Genomic DNA, 26095 nt, shown 5'->3' with positions numbered 1-26095 from the left:
GGATAACCCTCTTGGTACAGTCTGTTGGACTATATTCTTTCTGTCCCACCACTCTCCCCCTTTTTTCTAATTTTTACTATTTTTTAATTGTTTTCTACTTTTGTGGTCCTTTTGTTTTTCTTTTATTTTCTAGTCCCTAACCTCTTTGGAATTGACTAGGGTGTATTTTACTTAGGCCGTGGTTGATATTTTTGACACTACTTGCTCATACAACCATTCTGCACTACCAAAATGACTAGAAGGAAGAATGCACCACAAAATAAATAACTAGAAGTAATACTCTCCGCTATAGATCTAATGGATATGGATTTAAGTAAAATGTCAGAGACACAACTCAGGGGTACAATTATAAAATTATTGGTGGCTCTTTAAAAAAAGCATAAAGGACTCTAGAGATTCTCTTACTGCAGATTTCAGATCTAATCAGGCTGAAAATAAAAATACATTAACTGAGATGCAGTCTATACTGGATGCTCTAACTGCTAGGGTTAATGAGGTAGAAGAGAGAGTGACATAGAAACCTGACACCTCCAGACTGAAAATAGAAACCAAGTCGATGGAAAGGAAGGAAGCTGAGGGGAAAAAAAAAGAGAGAGAGAGAAAAAAACAGTTAAGAGCCCGGAGATGGGATGCCTGGGTGGCTCAGCAGTGAGCATCTGTCTTTGGCTCAGGGCATGATCCTGGAGTCCTGGGATCAAGTCCCACATTGGTCTTCCTGCATGGAGCCTGCTTCTCCCTCTGCCTGTGTCTCTGCCTCTCTCTTTCCCTATGTCTCTCATGAATAAATAAATACAATCTTAAAAAAAAAGAGCCCAGGTGGAGAAGCTCTGGGAAATAAATGATACTTTGAAAAGGAATAATATTCATGTTATTGGGATTCCAGAAGATGTAGTGAGAGAGAAGACAACAACATATATTTGAACAAATCATAGCTGAGAACTACCCTAAATTGGGAAGGTAAAAGGCATTCATATCCAAGAGATAGAGAGGGCCTCCCCCAAAAAAATCAACAAAAAATGATCAACACTCTGATATATAATAGTGAAGCTTCAAATGTCAGAGAAAATTCTAAAAGCAGTTCCAGACAAGTGATTCGTAACTTATAGTGGGAGAAATATTAGAAAAACAGACCTCTCCACAGAAACCTGGCAGGCCAGAAAGTGCTGACATGATATATTCAGGGTACTAAATGAGAAAAAAATGCAGCCAAGAATACTTTATCTGGCAAGGCTGTCATTCAGAAGGAGAGATAAAGAGCTTCCAGGTTAGACAGAAAGTGAAAGAATATGTGACCATCAAACCATTTCTGCAAGAAATATTAAGGGGGACCCTGTAAGTGAAGAGGGAGCCCAAAGAAACAATCCTCAGAAACAGGGGCTATATTGGTAATACTGTGACATTAAATTCATATCTGTCAATAGTTACTTTGAACATGAATGTGCTAAATGATCCAATCAAAAGACACAGGTATAAGGTTGGATAAAAAAAATATCTACATGCTGTTTACAAGAGACACATTTTAGACCTAATGACACCTCCAGACTGAAAATAAGTGTGTGGAGAACCATTAATCATTCAAATTGTTCTCAAAAGAAAGCTGGGGTAGCAATCCTCATATCAGAGAAATTAGATTTTAAAACAAAGATTGTACTAAGAGATGAAGAGATATCATACTTAAAGGGTCCATCCAATAAGAAGACCTAACAATTATGAATATTTATGACCCTAATGTAGGAGCAGACAATGTATATCAATCAATTAATAACCAAAGTAAAGAGATACATATGTAATAATACATTAATAGTAGAAGACTTCAATGTGGCACTCTCAGCAAAAGACAGATCTTCTAAGCACAACATCACCAAAGAAACAAGAGCCCTGAATGACTCACTGGACCAAATGGATTTCACAGATATATACAGAACATTCCATCCTAATGCAACAAATTACACATTCTTCTCATGTGCACATGGAACTTTCTTCAGAATAGACCACATACTACTAAAAGATGAATGAGTCAACCAGGAAATTAGAGAGGAACTTATAAGATTCATGAAAACTAATGAAAATGAAAGTACAACTGTACAAAATCTTTGGGATAGAGCAAAAGTTGTCCTAAGAGGGAAAATCATATCAATAAAAGTCTCCCTCAAAAAATTGGAAATATCTCAAATACACAAGCTTACCTTGTGCCTAAAGGAACTGGAGAAAGAACAGCAAACAAAACCTTCACCAAGCAGAAGAAGAGAGATAAGAAAGATTCAAGTAGAATTCAATTAAATCGAGACCAGACAAAATGTAGAACAGATCAACAAAACCAGGACTTGATTCTTTGAAGAAATTAATAAGATAGATAAACCCCTAGACAGCCTTATTACAAAGAAAAGAGAAAAGACTCAAATTAATAAAATCATGAATGAAAGAGAAGAGATCACAACCAACAGCAAGGAAATACAATTTTAGAAATGTATTATTACCAACTATATGCCAACAAATTAGACAATCTTAAAGAAACGGATGTATGCCTGGAAAAGCACAAATTACCAAAACTGAAACAGGAAGAAATAGTAAGCAAAATACAGCATCCATTCCTGATTAAAATTCTTCAAAGGGTAGGGATAAAGGGAACTTTTCTCAATATCAAAAAGGCCATTTGTGAAAACCCCACAGTGAATATCATTCTCAATGGGGAAATACTGACAGCCTTTCTGCTAAGATCAGAAACAAGATAGGGATGCCCTCTCTCAAGACTTTTGTTCAACAAATTACTAGAAATCCTAGTCTCAGCAATCAGACATCAAAAAGAAATAAAAGGCATCCAAATTGGCAAAGAGGAAGTCAAAGTCTCCCTCTTGGCAGATGACCTGATACTGCATATAGAAAACCCAAAAGACTCCACCCAAAAATTGCTAGATTTCATACAGCAATTCAGCAATGTGGCAATGTGATTTTGATACAAAATCAAAGCACAGAAATCAGTTGCATTACTATACACCACAATGATCCTGGAGAAAGAGAAATTAAGGAGTCAATCCCATTTACAATTGCACCCCAAACCATAATATACCTTGAAATAAACTTAACCAAAGAAGGTAAATGATCTATACTCTAAAAACTATAGGACACTTATGAAAGAAATTGAGGAAGACACAAAGAGATGGAAAAAATATTCCATACTCATAGATTTGAAGAATAAAAGTGAAAATGTCTATGCTACCCAGAGCAATGTACACATTCCATGCAATCTCTATCAAAATACAATGGTCTTTCTTCATATAGTTGGAAGAAATAATCCTAAGATTTGTAAGGAACCAGGAAAGACCCAAATAGCTAGAGGAATGTTGAAAAAGAAAACCAAAGCTGGGGGCATCACAATGCCTGACTTCAAGTTGTATTACAAAGCTGTGATCAACAAGACAGTATGGTACTGGCACAAAAACAGACACATAGATCAATGGAACAGAATAGAGAACCCAGAAATAGACCCTCAACTCCATAGTCAATTTATCTTTGACAAAGCAGAAAAGAATATCCAATGGAAAAAGGACAGTCTCTTCAATAAATGCATTGGGAAAATTGGAAAGCCACATGCAGAAGAATGAAACTTACACCATACCAATGATAAATTCAAAATGGTTGAAAGATCTAAATGTGAGGCAAGACTCCAAAAAATCTTAAAGGAGAGCACAAGCAACATCCTTTTTTAACTTGGCCACAGAAACTTCTTCAATACACATCTATGAAGGCAAGGAGAACATAAGCAAAAATGAACTATTGGGTTTTCATCAATATAAAAAAGCTTTTGCACAGCCAAGGAAACAGTCGACAAAACTAAAAGACAACCTACAGAATGGGAGATGATATTTGCAATTGACACATCAGATAAAGGGCTCGTATCCAAAATCTACAAAGAGCTTATCAAACTCAACACCAAAGAAACAAAGAATCCAGTCAAGAAATGGGCAGAAGAAATGAACAGATATTTCTCCAAAGAAGACCTACACATGGCCAACAAACACATGAAAAAATGTTCTACATCACTTGCCATTAGGGAAATATAAATCAAAACCACAATGAGATACCACTCTGCCCCAGAAAGAATGGCTAAAATTAACAAGACAGGAAACAACAAATTTTGCCTCGGATTTGGAGAAAGGAGAACCCTCTTGCACTGATGGTGGGCATGCAAGCTGGTGCAGCCACTCCAGAAAACAGTTTGTAGGTTCCTCAAGAAGTTCTAAATAGAAATACCCTATGACCCAGCAGTTGCACTACTGGCTATTTATTCCAAAGACACAGATGTATCGAAATGAAGGGGTACCTGTACCTCAATGTTCATAGCAGCAATGTCCACAATAGCCAAACTATGGAAGGAGCTGAGATGTCCTTCCACAGACGAATGAATAAAGATGTGGTATATATATAGAATGGAATATTACTCAGCCATCAGAAAGAATGAATACCTCCCATTTACATCAGTGTGGATGGAACGGGAAGGTATTGTTTTGAGAGAAATAAGTCAATAGGAGAAAGGCAATCATCATATGGTTTCACTCACATTTAGAATATAAGAAATAGTGAAAGGGACTATAAGGGAAAAGAGGAGAATTGAATGGGGAAAATTAGAGAGGAAGACAAACCATGAAAGACTCCTAACTCTGGGAAACAAAGGATTGCAGAAAGAAAGGAGGTTGGGAGAATGGTGGAACTGGGTGACAGGCACTAATGAAGGCACATGATGGGATGAGCACTGGATGTTATACTATATATTGGCAAATTGAATTTAAATAAAATATTTTTAAAAGACAGTCAATAAAAACTGTTTATGAAAATGTGGAGAATTTTGAGTTCTCATACATTATTGGTGAAAATGCATAACAGTACTGCCACTTTGCAAAAGTCTTATAGTTCCTAAAAAATTAGATATTATGGTTCATTGTGTCTCAGGGATCATGATTTTATGTACATACTCAATTGAAAACATGTATACAAATGAAACTTAATTCATAAGTGTTAATAGCATCATTATGTATAGTTGCCATAAAGTAGAAACAACTCAAATGTCCATAAACTGATCATGGATAAATAAAATGGGATATATATCTATACAAGGCAATGTTATTCAGCTATAAAAAGAATGAAGTACTAATATATTTTACATTATGGATAAACTTTGGAAATATGCTAAGTGAAAGAAATCAGTTACAAAAGATCTCATATTGTATGATTCTATTTATATGAAATGTGCCAAATAGGTAGATCCAGAGAAACAGAAAATATATTAGTGGTTTCCAAGGGCTGGGGAGGGGGAAAGTGAGAAGATACTGCTAATGAAAACCATTTTTTGTCTCTCCATTTTTCCATTAACTCTTTTCTTTTAGCAGATAGACTAATAAAATGTGTTTACTTAACATGACACAAATGGCTAATATTTACCACAGATTTACAAAAGGATCAGAGGCAGTATCCCTTTAATTCTTGCTGGGAAGGATGGTGTGTGGAGGATGTCGCTGAGAGGATATGACTTCCAGGTGACCCACAAGATCAACCCAGGCAATCAAAAGATCCTTACTCTATCTCCTATCCTTGGAATGTGCACTCCATCCATTGTTACCACACTAGGATTGAGAGAGTAAAGTGTTGTTGAGACCATCTGGATTCTATACATGACTAAACCCAGTTAAGCCTTCTATATACATTTTTAAAAGATTTTATTTATTTATTTATTTATTCATGAGAGAGAGAGAGAGAGAGAGAGAGAGAGAGAGAGAGAGAGAGAAACAGACAGATGCAGAGAGAGAAGCAGGCTCCATGCAGGGAGCCTGATGTGGGACTCAATCTCGAGTCTCCAGGATCACACCCAGGGCTGAAGGCGGCGCTAAACTGCTGAGCCACCTGGGCCACCCCGGCTTCTATATACATTTTTAAGATTCCAGGGGCACCTGGGTAGCTCAGTGGTTGAGCATCTGCCTTTGGCTCAGGGTGTTATTCTGGGGTCCTGGGATTGAATCCTGCATCAGGCTCACGACAGGGAGTCTGCTTCTCCCTCTGCCAATGTCTCTGCCTCTCTCTGTGTGTCTCTCATGAATAAAACCCTTAAAAAGAAAACTTTTAAGATTCCAGTTGGTGGGTGCAGCAATTATCAACATACCTTGCAGCTGCCCCAAACAAGCCTTATATGTGAGTTCCTTTGTTTATTAAAACTTTCACCTGCCAATTTGGAGGTCTGCCTCATTTTCTGGTCTCTTATTGCCCCTCTGTATATGGGGGCCAGTTTCAGATTTCACTCAAAGAACTCCCAAGGCTGCAAACCAACATTCTGGCAGTGACAAAGACCACTCTTTTGCGATGACTACTGAAAATGCTTTGATTTTCAGAACAACAGATATAAGTATGAAAAACTTCCTTTTTTGCCAGCTAAAGCCAATGACATAAAATGATTGCCCTCCTCTATACCCTTATGCTTAAAGTAATATTGAGACATTTCATATGCTTATCCAACAACTGCTAACTGAGGCCTAATCATGCTCCAAATACTGGAATTGTATCAGTATTATCCTTTAGTAAAGCTCTGATAACTAAAAGCCATTATGGGATCAGTGGTTTTCACAAAACTAATTTTATTTTTTGTTGTTAATGAAAAATATTATTTTAATGGGGTTATTGATGTTATCATGTCACTAATTTACCAAGAAAAGCTACTGGGATGAGTATATTTTGTTTCACCAGTGTTTAACAAGACTTTTTAATATTGGGACACAGGGGTGGCTCACTGTTGAGCATCTGCCTTCAGCTCAGGGTATGATCCTGGGGTCTGGAATCAAATCCTGCATCAGGTTCCTTGTGGGTCGCCTTCTTCTCCCTATGCCTGCCTATGTCTCTCCTTCTCTCTCTCTTTGTCTCTCATGAATAAATAAATAAAATCTTTTTTAAAAGATTTTTTATGATGTTAATGGGAATAATAGCATAGAATAGTATAAAGTACTGAGTCATTAGAAAATGAAAATTTGTATATTGGAAATGGAACTTGCTAGCTGTATGACTTCAGGGATGTCCTCTTGTCTTCAATTTCCTTATTTTTCCATTGGTGACAATAATTCCTATATTAAAAGTTGGTGTGTTGTTTAAATTCATTAATGTATTAAAATACCTGGCTTTTTTTCCTGGCATATAGAAGATGCTCAATAAAAAACAATTCCCAGGGTGCCTGGCTAGCTCAGTCAGTTAAGCATCTGACTCATAATTTTGGCTTAGGTCATGATTTCATTTGCCATCAGAATGAGCCCTGCATCAAGCTCTGTGCTCAGGGGGGAGTCTGCTTGAGATTTTCTCTCTCCCTCTACCCCTCCCTCTGCTACTCCCCCTGCTCACATTCTCTCTCTAAGATAAATAAATAAATATTAAAAAAAAAACAATTCCCATTGAAGAGTAGTATTGTTTAGTAGGAATTGTAAAGACTTAATGAGGCATTACTTCAAGATAAAAAGTAAAATGCTAGAAAAGTTAATTTTATAAAAATCAATTTAGTGTCTAGTTTCAAATTATGCAAAAAAATAAATTACATTTATATTAAAACTTCAAATATTTTACATAAAAGTGTAAATATACTAAAATAAAATAAAGGTCAATATTTGTAAGAGTTCTGTATGAAGATTTCCTAAACTTTAATGAATTAAATATATATCTCCAAAATGGTACACTTCATTACATTGAAATGGAAACTTTCTTCAATAAAAAACACCATAAATAAAATAAAATTATAATATAGTTGATAGACTTGTACAACTTATATGAAGGATGCAATATGAATATTGGAATCATGAATGTTTTTCTTGTTTTATATAATTTTCCATACTTTCCATTTTCTAACAATGAATGTTGTCTACAGTCATAACCAGAGAAAATATGCATATGTGTGCAACAGACACACACAAACAAAACACAAGTGTGTAGACTGTGTGGTCATTGACCTGAGTTCAGGCCTGCCTTTTATCACTTAATTCTGTGTAATCTTTTTTTGATAGAGATTGAGCGAGTACATGCAAGCAGTGGAGGAAGAGTAGAGGGAAAAGGAGAGAGAGGATTTTAAGTAGACTCCACATCCAAAAACACAGAACCCAATGCAGAGCTCAATAGCAAAATGCTGAGATAGTGACCTGAGCTAAAATCAAGAGTTGGATGCTTAACCAACTAAGCCACCCATGCACCCCTTTGTCATCTTTAATAAGCAAATTTCTTAACTTCTCTAATCCTTTGTTCATTCATCTGTAAAAATAGGAATGGTCTCTATCATTCAGGACTATTTTGAGAATTATAAAATAAATCTAAATTAAATGTGCATTCTCAATTTTCACTATTCATATGATGTTCAACTAAATGCAGTATATTTGCTAGGCTCTTTCAGGTTATAAGGTTCAGAGTTATCAGGATATCTCAGTTGGTGAGTGTTTATTTGATGTATAGATTTAAAGATTTAAAACATCACAGACAATATTTTAGCACTTTGGCAACTATGCTTTATGGAGAGCTGCAAAAATATCTTATCATCATTCAGATTATACAAGTAATTCTTGTGAGCCAATAGTAGCTATGATGACACTGTTTATCTTGCCAACCCTGAAAAGTGGGTATCCTTTGCTGCCTACATTAGTGACTTTACCAAACTCATACTTCAATACGTCTCTTCTCTGTCTACTCATTTTTCCTATTTATATTCTTTGTACTACACTCTCCCTTTGTCCCATTCCATATCACACATTGAAAATGCTTCAGAATAAATGTTCAGATTAAGCTAGTTAGTAGCAATTGAACATGGATTGCCCTATTTAGACAGTTTTTGAACAAGGCCAATTTATAGTCTATGCTGATGTCCCTGATGATATAGGGCCCACCATGTTGACAATTAATGCATTTCTTAGTAATGTGAGAACTAAGCAAACTATATAAGGCTCAGAAGTTACTGAGATGAGAATGCTGCTGTAGGTAATTACCATTGGTGAGGCAGTCTTTCCCTGGTTCAATTAGTTACAAAAGATAAAATACATGGCATATTTTTGCAAACTGTAGAGGCAAACATTTAGTCTTATGGGCTCTTCTCCAGAAAATACAACAACCAAGTTTCTGGTAATATTTCACGTGGCTCTGTCCTTGTCCATGTCAGTCAAGATACTATAGGTGACTTCAATGTTAACATAAAAGAAGGCCTATTAAATTTGCCAATAATATACAACTGAAATACAGTTATATTACACAATAGACTTATGATTCAAAATGGCCTTAGTAAGCTGAGATCATTAAGGAAACGGATTAATGTTAAGTTCTTTATTACGGGATGAGCACTGGGTGTTATTCTGTATGTTGGTAAATTGAACACCAATAAAAATTAATTTATAAAAAAAAACACACACTTGAAAGTGTGATAATGCACAAAATAACGTGAGCGGTTTTAAATTTATACTAAATATAACGTTAGTATTTTAATAATCAGAGCATTTTTATGAACAGATTATATTGTCTTTTAGATAGCAAGTTCCTTTCTTCAATTGTTCAAGCAAATAACTAATGACCATATATCAGGATTATCCTAGAAAGAATATCTATACAGAAATAGAGGTTGTACAGGGTGACCAACCAGGGCCTTTATGACTCAATTTCCTTAAGACTATATTTCTTTTTTTTAAGACTATATTTCTTTATTTTTTTTTATTTTTTTTATTATAAATTAATTTTTATTGGTGTTCAATTTACCAACATACAGAATAACACCCAGTGTTCATCCCGTCAAGTGTCCCCCTCCGTGCCCGTCACCCATTCACCCCCACCCCCCGCCCTCCTCCCCTTCCACCACCCCTAGTTCATTTCCCAGAGTTAGAAGTCTTTATGTTCTGTGTCCCTTTCTGATATCTCCCACACATTTCTTCTCCCTTCCCTTATATTCCCCTTCACTATTATTCATATTCCCCAAATGAGTGAGAACCATAGCTGGGGGCAACACAATGCCAGATTTCAGGTTGTACTACAAAGCTGTGGTCATCAAGACAGTGTGGTACTGGCACAAAAACAGACACATAGACCAATGGAACAGAATAGAGAACCCAGAAATGGACCCTGAACTTTATGGTCAACTAATATTCGACAAAGGAGGAAAGACGATCCACTGGAAGAAAGACAGTCTCTTCAATAAATGGTGCTGGGAAAATTGGTCATCCACATGCAGAAGAATGAAACTAGACCACTCTCTTGCACCATACACAAAGATAAACTCAAAATGGATGAAAGATTTATTTATTTATTTTTTTTTATAAATTAATTTTTATTGGTGTTCAATTTACCAACATACAGAATAACACCCAGTGCTCATCCCGTCAAGTGTCCCCCTCCGTGCCCGTCACCCATTCACCCCCACCCCCCGCCCTCCTCCCCTTCCACCACCCCTAGTTCATTTCCCAGAGTTAGAAGTCTTTATGTTCTGTGTCCCTTTCTGATATCTCCCACACATTTCTTCTCCCTTCCCTTATATTCCCCTTCACTATTATTCATATTCCCCAAATGAGTGAGAACATACACTGTTTGTCCTTCTCCGATTGACTTACTTCACTCAGCATAATACCCTCCAGTTCCATCCACGTTGAAGCAAATGGTGGGTATTTGTTGTTTCTAATGGCTGAGTAATATTCCATTGTATACATAAACCACATCTTCTTTTGGATGAAAGATTTAAATGTGAGACAAGACTCCATCAAAATCCTAGAGGAGAACACAGGCAACACCCTTTTTGAACTTGGCCACAGTAACTTCTTGCAAGATACATCCACGAAATCAAAAGAAACAAAAGCAAAAATGAACTATTGGGACTTCATCAAGATAAGAAGCTTTTGCACAGCAAAGGATACAGTCAACAAAACTCAAAGACAACCTACAGAATGGGAGAAGATATTTGCAAATAACATATCAGATAAAGGGCTAGTTTCCAAAATCTATAAAGAACTTCTTAAACTCAACACCAAAGAAACAAACAATCCAATCATGAAATGGGCAAAAGACATGAAGAGAAATCTCACAGAGGAAGACATAGACATGGCCAACATGCACATGAGAAAATGCTCTGCATCACTTGCCATCAGGGAAATACAAATCAAAACCACAATGAGATACCACCTCACACCAGTGAGAATGGGGAAAATTAATAAGGCAGGAAACAACAAATGTTGGAGAGGATGTGGAGAAAAGGGAACCCTCTTACACTGTTGGTGGGAATGTGAACTGGTGCAGCCACTCTGGAAAACTGTGTGGAGGTTCCTCAAAGAATTAAAAATAGACCTGCCCTACGACCCAGCAATTGCACTGTTAGGGATTTACCCCGAAGATTCAGATGCAATGAAACGCCGGGGCACCTGCACCCCGATGTTTCTAGCAGCCATGTCCACAATAGCCAAACTGTGGAAGGAGCCTCGGTGCCCATCGAAAGATGAATGGATAAAGACTATATTTCTTAAAAAATTATCTTTTTTCCTTCTAGTCATCCCTTCTAAAAGGAACTAAATTATTTGCCTAAGGTTTTGCAAAAGTTACCAGTTCACCAGTTCATAACTAGACTGAGAATGCACAGGAGCTCACTTAAATGCCAGCAGTTCAGCTACCACAGTGAGGCTTCCCTTAGTAGTTACATAAAAAGTAACTACTGGGATACTCATTCACCTGCCCTCTTGTTGCTCCACCTATTTCTCTCTACTTAAGCTATTTTTAATGCATTCTTTGTAGTGACCAGTATATTTCTGGGCACATATCAGCAACTGATAAACATATTTAGAAAGAATCGATGAACTTACCTGTTTTTATGTCAATTGTTCATATTTCTGCTTATTTTTTAAATTTTTTAAATTTACTTTTAAATTTAAATTCAATTAATTAACATAGTGTATGTTTCAGAGATAGATTTCAGTGATTCCTCAGTCTCATATAAATCCCAGTTCTCATTATTTCATGTGCCCTCCTCAATGTTCATCACCCAGTTACCACAACCTCCCACCCTTCTCCCTTCCAGCAACCCTCAGTTTGTTTCCTATGATTAAGAGTCTCTCGTGGTTTGTCTCCTTCTCTGATTTCATCTTATTTTATTTTTCCCTTCATACCCCTATGATCCTGTTTTGTTTCTTAAATTCCACATATGAGAGAGTTCATATAATTATCTTTCTCTGACTGTCCTATTTCATTTAGCATAATACCCTCTAGTTCCATCCACGTAATCGTAATTGCAAATGGCAAGATTTTATTTTTTGTTGCCTGTGTTACACACACACACACACACACACACAATGGAATACTACTCAGGCATCTACTACTATATGCCATTTTCTTTATGCATACATCTGTCAGTGGACATCTGAGCTTTTTCCATAGTTTGGCTATGTGGACTTTGTTTCTATAAACATTAAGGTGCAGGTACCTCTGCGAATCATTTGTATATTTTGGGTAGATACCTAGGATGCAATTGCTGGGTTGTAGGATAGCTCTATTTTTATCTTTTTTTGGAAATTCCATACTATTTTCCAGAGTGACTGTACCAGTTTGCATTCTTACCAGTAGTGTAAGAGGGTTCCCCTTTCTCTGTATCCTTGCCAACATTTGTTGTTTCCTGACTTGTTAATTGTAGCCATTCTGACTGGTGTGAGGTGATATCTCCTCATGGTTTTGATTTGTATTTCCTTGATGCTGAGTGACCTGGAGCATTTTTCCTTGTGTCTATTGGCCATTTGTATGTCTTCTTTGGAGAAATGTCTGTTCATGTCTTCTGCCCATGTCTTTATTGGACTATTTGTTCTTTGGGTGTTGAATTTGATAACTTCCTTATAGATTTTGGGTATTAGTCCTTTATCTGATGTGTCATTTACAAATATCTTCTCCCATTTTATTAGTTATCTTTTGGCCTTGTTGAGTATTTCCTTTGCTATGCAAAATATTTTATCCTAATGAAGTCTCAACAGTTCATTTTTGCCTTTGTTTCCCTTGCCTTTGGAGATATGTCTAGCAAGAAGTTGCTGCAGCCAAGGTCATAAAGGTTGCTGCCTGTGTTCTTCTCCAGTCATGGATTCATGTCCCACATTTAGTGCCATCCTTATTAAAATACCATCAACTTTTTTCACAGAGCTGGAACAAATAATCCTAAAATTTGTATGGAACCACAAAAGATCCCACAAAACCAAACGAATGTTGAAAAAGAAAACCAAAGCTGGTGGCATCACAATTCTGGACATCAAGCTATTTTACAAAGCTGTAATCGTCAAGATAGGATGGTACTGGCACAAAAACAGACACATAGATCAGTGGAACAGAATAGAGAACCCAGAAATGGACGCTCAACTCTATGGTCAACTAATCTTTGACAAAACAGGAAAGAATATTCAATGGAAATGATAGTCTCTTCAACAAATGATGTTGGGAAAATTGGACAGCCACATGCAGAAGAATGAAATGGGACCATTTCTTATACCAAAATAGACTCTGCACATATTTTTCAATAAAAATAAAACAGCTTTTAAGAATGGAATTCAGGGGGCAGCCCTGGTGGCTTAATGGTTTGGCGCCACCTTCAGCCCAGGGCATGATCCTGGAGACCCAGAATCGAGTCCCATGTCAGGCTCCCTGCATGGCAGGCAGCCTGCTTCTCCCTCTGCCTGTGTCTCTGCCTCTCTGTGTCTCTAATAAGTAAATAAAATCTTTAAAAAAATATGGAATTCAGGGACACCTGGGTGGCTCAGTGGTTGAGTGTCTGCCTTTGGCTCAGGGCATGATCTCAGGGTCCCGGGATCAAGTACCACATCAGGCTTCCTGCATGGAGCCTGCTTCTCCCTCTGCCTGTGTCTCTCCCCCTCTCTCTCTCTTTCTGTCTCTCATGAATAAATAAACTCTTAAAAAAAGAATGGAATTCATATGTTACTCTTTATTCTATATGCATTTAAATTTTTAAAAATCCCAGTTTGGGGCGCTAAGGTGGCTCAGTTGGTTAAGTCTCCAATCTTGATTTCAGCTCAGGTCACAATCTCAAGGTCCTGAGATAGAGTCTCACATCAGGGTCCATGCTCAGCACAGAGACTGCTTGAGATTCTCTCTCCCTCTCCCTCTGCTCCTTCCCCCACTTGCTTTCGGTCTCTTTAAATTAACCTATCAATTAATCTTTTTACAAATCTCAGTCTTTATTTTTGTATCATAAAGTATAAGTAATAGGAAATTGCTTCAATAAGCCTTTATATTCATATATATGTTTTTACATTAAGGGCTAGCATAACCTGGAATTTGTTGAATTATTGATATTCATACAGTTTTTTTTTTTTATAAATTAATTTTTATTGGTGTTCAATTTACCAACATACAGAATAACACCCAGTGCTCATCCCGTCAAGTGTACCCCTCAGTGCCCGTCACCCATTCCCCCCCACCCCCCGCCCTCCTCCCCCTCCACCACCCCTAGTTCATTTCCCAGAGTTAGAAGTCTTTATGTTCTGTCTCCCTTTCTGATATTTCTCACACATTTCTTCTCCCTTCCCTTATATTCCCTTTCACTATTATTCATATTCCCCAAATGAATGAGAACATACACTGTCCTTCTCCGGTTACTGTGGCCAAGTTCAAAAAGGGTGTTGCCTGAGTTCTCCTCTGGGATTTTGATGGAATCTTGTCTCACATTTAGATCTTTCATCTATTTTGAGTTTATCTTTGTGTATGGTGCAAGAGAGTGGTCCAGTTTCATTCTTCTGCATGTGGATGTCCAATTTTCCCAGCACCATTTATTGAAGAGACTGTCTTTCTTCCAGTGGATCGTCTTTCCTCCTTTATCGTATATTAGTTGACCATAAAGTTCAGGGTCCACTTCTGGGTTCTCTGTTCTGTTCCATTGATCTATATGTCTGTTTTTGTGCCAGTACCACACTGTCTTGATGAACACAGCTTTGTAGTACAACCTGAAATCTGGCATTGTGATGCCCCCAGATATGGTTTTCTTTTTTAAAATTCCCCTGGCTGTTCGGGGTCTTTTCTGATTCCACACAAATCTTAAAATAATTTGTTCTAAGTCTCTGAAGAAAGTCCATGGTATTTTGATAGGGATTGCATTATACGTGTAAATTGCCCTGGGTAACATTGACATTTTCACAATATTAATTCTGCCAATCCATGAGCATGGAATATTTTTCCATCTCTTTGTGTCTTCCTCAATTTCTTTCAGAAGTGTTCTATAGTTTTTAGGGTATATTTTGAGAACCATTTGAATGGTAAATGGTTCTCCAACCTTTTATTTTCAGGTTGTAGGTGTCCTTCTGTCTAAAATGAGTCTCTTGTAGACAACAAATAGATGGGTCCTGCTTTTTTATCCAGTCTGAAACCCTGCGCCTTTTGATGGGGTCATTAAGCCCATTCACGTTCAGAGTTACTTGAACTTCTTCTTAAAGGGGAGTTTTAAGAGTCCCCCTTAAAATTTCTTGCAGAGCTGGTTTGGAGGTCACATATTCTTTCAGTTCCTGCCTGTCTTGGAAGCTCTTTATCTCTCCTTCCATTTTGAATGAGAGCCTTGCTGGATAAAGTATTCTTGGTTGCATGTTCTTCTCATTTAGGACCCTGAATATATCCTGCCAGCCCTTTCTGGCCTGCCACGTCTCTGTGGAGAGGTCTGCTGTTACCCTAATATTCCTCCCCATGAAAGTCAGGGACTTCTTGTCTCTTGCTGCTTTAAGGATCTTCTCTTTATCTTTGGAATTTGCAAGCTTCACTATTAGATGTCGAGGTGTTGAACGGTTTTTATTGATTTTAGGGGGGGATCTCTCTATTTCCTGGATCTGAATGCCTGTTTCCCTTCCCAGATTGGGAAAGTTTTCAGCTAGGATTTGTTCAAATACATATTCTGGCCCTCTGTCCCTTTCGGCGCCCTCGGGAACCCCAATTAAACGTAGGTTTTTCTTCCTCAGGCTGTCGTTTATTTGCCTTAATCTGTCTTCATGGTCCTTCAATTGTTTATCTCTTTTTTCCTCAGTTTCCCTCTTTGCCATTAACTTGTCTTCTATGTCACTCACTCGTTCTTCCACCTCGTTAACCCTCGTCGTTAGGACTTCTAGTTTGGATTGCATCTCATTCAATTGATTTTTAATTTCTGCCTGATTGGATCTAAATTCTGCAGTCATGAAGTCTCGTGAGGCCTTAATGCTTTTTTCTAGAGCCACCAGGAGCTGTAGAATAGTGCTTCTGAATTGGCTTTCTGACATTGAAGTGTAATCCAGATTTTGTAACTCTGTGGGAAAGAGGGCTGTTTCTGATTCTTTCTTTTGAGTTGAGGTTTTCCTTCTAGTCATTTTGCTCAGTGCAGAGTGGCCAGAAACAAGTTGTATTGGAACACGGGGGAGTATCACTGGTCCCTCTAGCTGGTCTTCTGGGGGAGGGGCCTGTTGCGTTGATTTTCAGGTGTTAGCACTTGGGGGAGCTGCTCTGCCCCTGCCTGCTGCAGGGCTCTGCGGGGGTTGTTTACCCCGCCGGGCCCCAGGAGGAACAGCAGCAGTTGCTATGGCAACTCTGGAAGCCTGGATTCAGCCTCCGCAGGAACTATGGGGCTCGGGGCTCTCGGCTCTCCGTCCGCAGGGCCTGGAGGCTCCGGGGCGGGGCCGCTGATCTGCTCAGCTCGGGGCAGGAGCGTCCTCGCTGTCTCGGGCCCTCCCGGCCTCTGCCTGTCCCGGGGGAGGCCGGATCCTGGGCTGTGTCCCGGCGCCCTGTGCTCCGGGGCCTGCGCTGTTGGATTCGCGCTCCCGCCCTGCAGCTCCCTCCCGGAGCCGCTCCCGAGCCCCTCCGAGCTGCTCCGGTCGGTCCCTCCGTGGCGCGCGCTGCAGCCCTTAGGGAGCTCGGCGCACTCTCCCGGGCGCAGGTGTCTGTTAGTGTCCCCGGGAGCCCGAGGGCATCCCCGCCCTCCTGGGTCCTGCTCCAACTCCCTGCGGGCCCCTTTCCCCCCGGGAAGGTTGGTGCAGCTCCTGCTCCTCCGGGACGGGGCTCTCCTGTCCTGGGGACACTCGCCCCGGCCTCAGCCCGGCTCCTCGCGGGGCCCCTCCCCCTCGGAGGCCTTTTGTTCCTTTATTTCTTTTTCCCCGTCTTCCTACCTTGATAGAAGCGCGAACTCTTCTCACTGTAGCGTTCCAGCTGGTCTCTCTTTACATCTCAGGCCGAATTCGTAAATTTTCAGGATGGTTTGAAGGTTATCTAGGTAATTTGGTGGGGACAGGCGATTTGGGGACCCTGCTCTTCCGCCATCTTGCCCCTCCTCCTTCTTCATACAGTTTTTTTGCAGACATTTGAATACCTCCTATTTAGGAATGGTTGAACTGACCAGAATATTCTGAATTGAATATGCAAATATGAAAGAATAGCTATGTCTTACAATTTAGAGTTACATGACATTAAAATACATTATCCTATATTTACATTGTGTATTTTACAGTACAGCCATATTATTTCAGAGCTATGTGACCTTAAAGCAATGGAGATTTCAGGAGTTTTAACATGACAACCATTATAAAAAAGCAATAGGAAGAACTGTGTTGCACTTTTATATGTAACTCTTAAAAGTGATACTTCACAGTTCACATTTAGTATAAGCGAATTATTGAGGTAATTATAATGTTTTGTTTTAAGAGACTCATACATTTTTAGGACATTTGTGCACAAATATTTTTGGAGCCTAAGTGGCCATTTCATCTCTTCATTCTACACTACCCTTTAGGAAAAAACCTTGCATTAACTTTGAAGTTACCCTTCTAACCCCTGATCTTATTTTTTGAACATCAAGTTCTGCAGTAGGAAGAACAGCTAAGGATGTAGTGTTGGAAACCTATTTCTCATTGTAGCTCTTTTTAATGCTCCTCCTTTGACTCTCTTTACTGTGTTGACATCTCACTGAGCTTTCTTTTGACATCCCTGAAGATTATATTTCCCTAAAAAGACAGATTGGCCCTTCCAGATTCCCATCAAAAACACATAAACCAAAACTGTGGTATTAATAACTATCATCATCCCAATAAGAAAATACAAAATTATAATGTTAACTTTCCTCTCCCTCTTTCTAATATTTATATCTAAATAGGGACAAAAATAAAGCCTTCGTAAATGCATTCCAGCTGATTGACTTTATAACATCACCATGGGAGCCAATTTATTCTCTATAGACCTTTTGGTTCCAAATCTAAGTGCTATCTGTCATATTTATCACAATCAATCAATATTCCTGCCAAAAGAATAGGCAAAGCTGCTACACCCACGCTGTCCAGAATCACAGCCCATATGGGAAGGAATAGAAATTTGTTCAGCCCTCCTTTTCCAACTTTTTCTAGTTTGTAGTGTTTAATCCCTCTGAAAGTTTTCTTTCTCCTAGCTGGATTATTTCTAAATGAGTGACTGAATGATCCTCTCTTGCAGTTATGATAAATAATGAGCATGGCTTCAAGTTTCATGCCTTCAAGAAGAGAGTGGCATCTATTAGGCACTTTGGCAAATAGCATAGAGAGATTTTTTCCCCAGGTATAGAAATAGTCCTGCTTCTATGCAAAAAAAAGGTATAGATTTGGTTTTATATTTGCCAAAATGTTTATTTTTAATAGCACTTATGTTTGACAGTAATGCGGCTATCATCAACTAATCTTGTCTTTTTAATTTAATAGTATTTTTCTACCTCCTCGGGGAACCTTTCTTTGATTCTCCCTCTTATTCTGCCTTGATTCAGACACAATAGATAACCCTAAAAGGCTTCAATAACTGATTCTTCAAAAAATGTTTGGGTCTTAACTTTTAAGCTCAGCACATCAATATTTCTCCAGCAAAAATAAAGTTTTTCCAGGCACCCTTCTTCATATTAATATATAGAACCAGCACATTCACAATGATAATTCATATTATAGATATGAATAGATGATAGATTCAAGGGAAGTTATCTTTAAATTCAAAGTTTCTCAAGCCTATTTCATGGTTGCTCTGAGTAATGCTCAACTTTACCACAATGAGGCAGTGTTATGCAGTGGTAAAAAAGTACAGGTCTTTGAGTCATCTGTAAAGAAATTTAAACTGATTTTTCTCTTACCAAGTCTACTCTTCTGTAAAATGGGAAGAATAATAACTAACTGAAAGGAATGGTGTTAAGATTAAAGTATTAGCACACAGTCTTGCACTCAGTAACTGTTCAATAAATGTCAGCTTAGTAACAAAGAAAAACAAGGTGCTTCTATACAAATAAAGCAGACTAGAAATAATTGTTCTAATGTAACACACAAAAACCCAATAATAATAGTGACCTTCATTTTAATAGCATATATACTCCATAAATAACTATATGAATGAATCACTTGGATGGAAGCAGAGTCCTCATCTTCCACCCCTGAACTTTGTCCTCTCTGCTTTGAGCATTTTTATGAGAGGTTTATTATTTAAATCACAACTTGATAAAGTGCCACGGCTTTTTAGAAATGTCTAAATAAAGTGTCAGCTGTGGTTCTGTGATCAGGCAAAGGTGACAGAAAAAAAAAATGTGTCATAGAGAAAGGAGTCCCAGAGAAAGGAGTTGTTCTAACTGCTTTATACACTCACCACTATCTTGGAAACAGGCTGGAAGTAAAGAAGACTTAGAGCAAAACAACCTGATGCTTCAAATCAGTAAGGATTTCTCACTAGTTTCCTGGGACTGAGGATTCTAAATAAGTCCATATTTAATGTAACCAAAAGCTTTGGAAACTCAAGTGAAAAAAAGTTTATCACAGCTTTCTTGAAAATGTAGGCCATGATTTTCATGGCATTTTAATTTTCTGTTAAGGTCACGAAGGTGTTAAGTATACACATTTCCCTGTGCTTATCCAGGAGCATAAGGACTCAATAGAAATGATAGATTTTATTTTATTTTATTTTTTGAGATTTTATATAATTATGTAAGCATTTATTAGAGTGCCAAGAAGTAAGGCAAGGGAAGTTGGAGAAAAGCTAATTATATCTGCAGTTGGAAGAGGTACATGATTTGGATGCAAAAAAGAAAAATGGAATAGCAAAAATGAAATATTGTTCATGTTAGAGTGAAAAGAAACTATACTTCCTTACAGTGAGGGAAAGAGAAGACTAAAAATAAATCTATAGGGGATCCCTGGGTGGCGCAGCGGTTTGGCGCCTGCCTTTGGCCCAGGGCGCGATCCTGGAGACCCGGGATCGAATCCCACATCGGGCTCCCGGTGCATGGAGCCTGCTTCTCCCTCTGCCTGTGTCTCTGCCTCTCTCTCTCTATCTGTGTGTGACTATCATAAATTAAAAAAAAAATTTAAAAAAAAATAAAAATAAAAATAAATCTATAGATTAGCATTAAAAATAAATGAGGTTATCATTGACTATACTTCTGCTGCAGTATAGTTGCAGAATATCACAATTGGCACATAGTAGATGGATAATAACTATGCAATGAAGGAATAGAAACTTCAATAATTTGTGTGATCTAATTTAGAAATGGCTTACGGAAAATCATTTCAATAAACATTTATTGAGAACCTAATATGTGTAGTCATATAAGGGATAAAATTGCAAATCACAGGACCCAATCACCCAGGACTCACAATCTATAATTATTCAAAGTCTCATTGACATTGATAGCTTTTCTCCTTGTAAACCTACAAGATTTCTTGAAATGTAGCAAAACTTTAATATATGCTCATGAGTGCTTAGAAGAATATCTGTACAAGAAAAATCTCTGACTAGATCACACCGTGCTAGACATTTCCAAAAACAATCACCAATCCTAAAGGAATTATGTGGAATTTTTTTTACATTAAATTAAAGCAATATACTACTTGGGAAGGTTAAACATTATCATGAATGAGTTTGCCAGTGGAATCTATTTATTTCCAGTTATAAATAGTCTGATAAGGGGAAAATAATATAGATACAAATTGATTTTGAAGAAGTTGAGAATTACAGAATTTTAGAGCTGAAAAATCCTTTGAGTTTTTAATCCAATGGTTAAATTTTATAGAAGTGGGGGCACTTGATGGGATGAGCACTGGGGGTATGCTATATCTTGGCAAATTGAATTTAAATTTTAAAAAAATATTTTTTTAAAGAAGTGGATACTAAGACCCTAAAAGACTGAGAGCCAAAAATGAGTTAGAAAGTGAAATAAGATTTAAATTCACACCATCTGGGGCAGCAGGGTGGCTCAGCGGTTTAGCACTGCCTTCAGCCCAGGGCATGATCCTGGAGACCTGGGATCGAGTCCCACGTCAGGCTCCCTGCATGGAGCCTGCTTCTCCCTCTGCCTGTGTCTCTGCCTCTCTCTGTGTGTCTCTCATGAACAAATAAAATATTTTAAAAATAATAAAAATAAAATAAATTCACACCACCTGAATATCAGTTCCATGCTATTTCTTCTATTCTTGCCATTCAATCCATATTTTATTCCAGTGCAAGGAATGGACAAAAAATTGCTTAAGACCAACTTGATACGGCTAACCATTTTGTCTACAGATGACTGAAAATGATCGCCTCAAAAAAAAAAAAAGAAAAGAAAATGATGACCTCATGAGGCAAATTGTGTCACAAATGTGTTTGTTTAGCCTATGTATTAAACAATTTTTGTACTATTTGCCAGCATTTTATTTTTAATTTGTTTTAATATTTCAAAATTTTATTTAAATTTTAGTTAACATATAGTGTAATATTAGTTTCAGGAGTAGAATTTAGTGATTCAACAATTATATATAATACCATGGGCCATCACAAGTGCTCGCCTTAATATCTATCACCCATTTAACCCAGCCCCCATCAGCTCTTAGATTGTTCTCTATAGTTGACTCTCTTATAGCTTGCCTCCCCTTTTGTCCTTTCCACTATATTCATCTGTTTTAATTCTTAAACTCCACATATGACTGAAATCATATTGTATTTGTCTTCCTCTGACTGACTTCACTTAGCAGAATGCACTCCAACTCCATGCACATCATTCCAAGTGGCAATATTTCACTGTTTTTGGAAACATAAACATATATATACTACTTCTTCTTTATCCATTCAGCTGTTGGTGGACATCTGGGCTCCTTCCATATTTTGGGGATTGTGGACATTGCTGCAATAAACATTGGGGTGCATGTGCCCCTTCAAATCAGTATTTTGTATACCCAGTAGTGTAATTGTTGTTAGGTCATAGGTTTGTTCTATTTTTAACTTTTTATGGAACCTCCAAACTGTTTTCTACAGTGGCTGCACCAGTTTCCTTTGCACCAAAAGTGTAAGAGAGTACCCCTCTCTCTACATCCTCACCAACATCAACCATTTCCTGTCTCGTTAATTTTAGCCACTCTGACAGGTGGGAGGAGGTATTTCATTGTGGTTTTAATGTGTATTTCCCTGGTGATGAGTGATGTTGAGCATTTTTTTCATGTGTTTGTTAGCCACTTGTATGTCTTCTTTGGATAAATGTCTGTTAATGACTTCTGCCCATTTCTTGACTGGATTGTTTGTTTTGGGGGTTGCTGAGTTTGTTAACTAACTTCTTATAGATTTTTGATATTTCCCTTTATCTGATATGTCATTTGCAAATATCTTCTCCCATTCTGCAGGTTGCCTTTAGTTTTGTTGATTGTTTCCTTTGCTGTGCAGATACTTTTTATCTTGAAGAATTCCCAAAAGTTCATTTTTGTTTTTGTTTCTCTTGCCTCTGGAGACATGCCTAGTAAGACATGTCCCTTGCTGCAACTGAGGTCAAAGAGGTTGTTGCCTGTGTTCTCATCTAGGATTTTGATGAATTCCTGTCTCACATTTAGGTCTTCCCTCCATTTTGAATTTATTTTGTGTATGCCCCAGTCTCATTCTTTTGCATATGGCTGTCCAATTTTCCCAACATAGTCTGATTTTCCAAACACAATGTGTCGAAGAGACTGTCTTCGACTGTCTTCTTTTCCTTTGGATATTCTTTTCTGCTTTGTCGAAGATGAGTTGACCATAGGGTTGAAAGTCTACTTCTGAGTTTTCTGTAATGTTCTATTGATCTATGTTTCTGTTTTTGTGCCAGTACCATACTGTCTTTATGACTATATCAAGACAAGCTGCTTTTTAATACAGCTTCAAGTCAAGAATTGTGATGTCTCCAGCTTTGGCTTTCTTCTTCAACATTCCTTTGACCATTCAGGTTTTTTTTTCTGGTTCCATACAAATTTTAAGATTGTTTGTTCTAGCTCTGTGAAACTGCTGTTTTTATTGGATAAGGATTGCACTGAATGTATAGATTGCTTTGGGTGTCAGACATTTTAAAAATATTTGTTCTTCCAATCTATGAACATAGAATATCTTTCCATTTCTTTGTGTCTTCCTCAATTTCTTTCATAAATATTCTATATTTTTCAGAGTACAAATCCTTTACCTCTTTGGTTAGGTTTTTTCTAGGTATCTTATGGTTTGGGTGCAATTGTAAATAGGACTGATTCCTTGATTTCTCTTACTACTGCTTCATTATTAGCGTACAGAAATGTAACAGACTTCTGTGCATTGATTTTAAATCCTGTGATTTTGCTGAATTCCTGTAATAAGTTCTAGCAAGTTTTTGGTGGAATCTTCTGGGTTTTCTATATAGAATATCATGTCATCTGTGAAGAGTGTAAGTTTGACTTCTTCCTTGCCAATTTGGATGCATTTTATTTCTTTTTGTTGTCTGACTGCTGAGGCTAGGACTTTCAATACTATGCTGAACAAAAGTGGTGAGAGAGGACATTCCTGTCATGTTCCTGACCTTAGTGGCAAAGCTCTCAGTTTTTCGTCATTGACAATATCAGCTGTGGGTCTTTCCTATATGGCCTTTATGATGTTGAGGTGTATTCCATTTAATTCTACTTTTTGACTGTTCTTATCAAGAAAGGATGCTGTATTTTGTCAAATACTTTCTCTGCTTCTATTAAAAGAGTATCATATAGTTCTTGTCCTTTCTCTTATTAATGTGGTATATCACCTTAATTGATTTGTGAATGTTGAACCACACCTGCAGCCTAGCAATAAATACCACTTGGTCCTGGTGAATAATCCTCTTAATGTACTATTGGAGTCTCTTACCTAGTATCTTATTGAGAATTTTTGCATTCATGTTTATCAGGGTATTGGTCTGTAATTCTTTTGAGTGGGGTCTTTGGTTTTTGAATTAAGATAATGCTGGTCTCATAGAATGAGTTTGGAAGATTTCCTTCCATTTCTATTTTTGGAACAGTTTCAGATGGATAGGTATTAATTATCATTTAATTGTTTGGTATAATTCCCTTGGGAGGCCATCCAGCCCCAGATTCTTATTTGTTGGGAGAATTTTGATTACTAATTCAATGTCTTTGCTGGTTATGGATCTGTTTAAGTTTTCTACTTCTTGCTATTTCAGTTTTGGTAGTTTATATGCTTCTAGGACTTGATCCATTTCTTCCAGATCGCCCAATTTGTTGGCATAAAACTGCTCATAATATTATCTTATAACTCTATTTCTGAGGTATTGGTTGTGATATATTCTCTTTCTTTTACAATTTTATTTATATGAGTCCTCTTTTTTCTTGATAAGTCTGGCTAGGGGTTTATCATTTTTTTAATAAATTTATTTTTTATTGGCATTCAATTTACCAACATACAGAATAACACCCAGTGCTCATCCCGTCAAGCGCTCCCCTCAGTGCCTGTCACCCATTCACCCCCACCCCCTGCCCTCCTCCCCTTCCACCACCCCTAGTTCGTTTCCCAGAGTTAGGAGTCTTTATGTTCTGTCTCCCTTTCTGATATTCCCCACACATTTCTTCTCCCTTTCCTTATATTCCCTTTCACTATTATTTATATTCCCCAAATGAATGAGAACATATAATGTTTGTCCTTCAAAACCACAATGAGATACCACCTCACACCAGTGAGAATGGGGAAAATTAACAAGGGAGGAAACCACAATTTTATTAATCCTTCCAAAGAAACAACTCCTAGTTTCCTTGATCTGTTCTATTTTTTTATTCCTATATCATTTATTTCTGCTTTAATCTTTATTATTTACCTTCTTCTGCTGGTGTCATGCTTTATTCACTGTTCTTTTTCCAAGTGATTGAGGTATAAGATTAAGTTGTGTATTTGAGACCTTTTTTACTTCTTGAGGAAGGACTGTATTGCTATATACTTCCCTCTTAGGACCTCCTTTGCTGTATCCCAAAGGTTTTGGACTGCAATGTTTTTATTTTCTTTTGCTTCCATGTTTTTTTTTATTATTCTTTAATTTACTGGTTGACTCATTCATTCTTTAGTGGGATGTTCTCTAACCTCCATCTATTTGTGGTCCTTCCAATTTTTTTCTTTTGGATGACTTCAAGTTTTATAGCGTTGTATTCTGAAAATATACATGCTATTATTTTAATCTTTTTGTACCAATTGAAGCCTGATTTGTGACCCAGTTTGTGATCTATTCTGGAGAATGTTCCATGTGCACTCAAAAAGAATGTGTATTTCATTCTTCTGCTTAGGTAGAAATACTGTGAATATACCAGTGAAGTTCATCTGGTCCATTGAGTCATTTAAAGTTCTTGTTTCCTTGTTGATCTTCTATTTCAATTATCTGTGCATTGCTGTGAATGGGGAGTTAAAGTCCCCAATTATTATAACATGTTCAATGAGTTTCTTTATGTTCATTATCAATTGATTTACATTTGGCTTTTGCCAATTTCGGGGCATAAATATTTACAATTGTTAGATCTTCTTGTTCTATGTATTATCATACAGTGTTTTTCATCTCTTATTACAGTCCTTGATTTAAAATATAATTTCATATATGGCTATGCCAGCTTTCTTTCTGTGATCTGAGAGGTTTCTTGTGCAAACCTGACACTGAACTCTCTCAACCTCTCTCTCTTTCTCTCCCTTTTCTCTCCCCACAAGAAAATGTTTCCTCCCTTTCATGGTACAGCAGTTTTTCTCTCCCTAATTCACTTCCACATGCCTCACACCTTCCATGCTATCTCCTTCCAACTGTGGAAATCCTTCTTCCAATCCTCAGATTGATTTCCTGGGTGTTGCAAGTGATCTGGCCTCAATACAGCTGTGTTTGAAGGAC

This window comes from Nyctereutes procyonoides, unplaced genomic scaffold (assembly GCF_905146905.1).
Source record: "Nyctereutes procyonoides isolate TBG_1078 unplaced genomic scaffold, NYPRO_anot_genome, whole genome shotgun sequence".
In the NCBI taxonomy this organism is placed as follows: Eukaryota; Metazoa; Chordata; class Mammalia; order Carnivora; family Canidae; genus Nyctereutes; species Nyctereutes procyonoides.
Note: the sequence above shows the minus strand (reverse complement) of the source record.